Genomic DNA, 870 nt, shown 5'->3' on the forward strand with positions numbered 1-870 from the left:
ATTTCACTTGTCACCGTGATGTATAATTATGTATATCTGAAAGGTAAGTAGCATGCGGCTTGATGGCCTTGTTGGTAGAGCATTGGACCAGAGATAAAAAAATCGCGAGATTGCAGGTTCAAATCCCGGAAGATACATATTTTTTTCTTTTTTTTTTTTAATATTTGGCATTGGTTTTGGTTCATTTTTGGTAATTATTGTTAATTTTTTGTATTGTAACTGTTAAGTAGGTATATTTATTTCGTTGAAATTATATTATAATAGAAGTATAACTTCTTACGTGCGTACAAAGTACACACACATTCTTTTTTATTAAAACGATACCAAAAATAAAAAAAAAAAAGAATATGAATTGTCCGGGGTTTGAACCCGGGACCTCTCGATCTACGGTCAAATGCTTTACCAACCAAGCTATCAATCCCCTTGTAAGTGACGTCTCGGATATAATTATACATCACGGTGACAAATAGATCAAGTGGAGTATAAAAATGTTATAACAGATATTTTATTATCTTACTTCCGAGAAAGACAAATACAAGGACACAAAAATTATAATAAATAATACATTTACTAAAAACACTAATATATTCTTTTAATGACTTATTTGCGCTGACAGCGCTGATACATACATATCTTGAAAAATTAGCAACGAACTACATACTGTCTGTGTGCGCATGCGCCCGGGATTATAAAATTTCACTCTCGATCGTAAAGAAGTATAACTTCAAAAAACTTCAAAATGGCTTTCGCTGAATATGTCTATCCTTATTGGTTGCTTAGAAAATTGAAAAATAAATCATAAATTTCGAGTTTTTATAAATATTCATGATTTATGTAAAAATTAACTTAGAACCTTCTTATTACACTGAA

General features: G+C 30.6%; 1 non-coding gene across 1 annotated transcript; it reads right to left on the reverse strand.

Annotated features, from left to right (window-relative positions):
- Nucleotides 1–348: 348 nt before the first annotated feature.
- Trnay-gua (transfer RNA tyrosine (anticodon GUA)) lies at nucleotides 349–421 on the reverse strand. The gene has a single exon. It is a non-coding gene; the product is annotated as a tRNA-Tyr (tRNA).
- Nucleotides 422–870: the final 449 nt, after the last annotated feature.

Source organism: Diabrotica virgifera, chromosome 4 (genome assembly GCF_917563875.1).
Source record: "Diabrotica virgifera virgifera chromosome 4, PGI_DIABVI_V3a".
NCBI lineage: Eukaryota > Metazoa > Arthropoda > Insecta > Coleoptera > Chrysomelidae > Diabrotica > Diabrotica virgifera.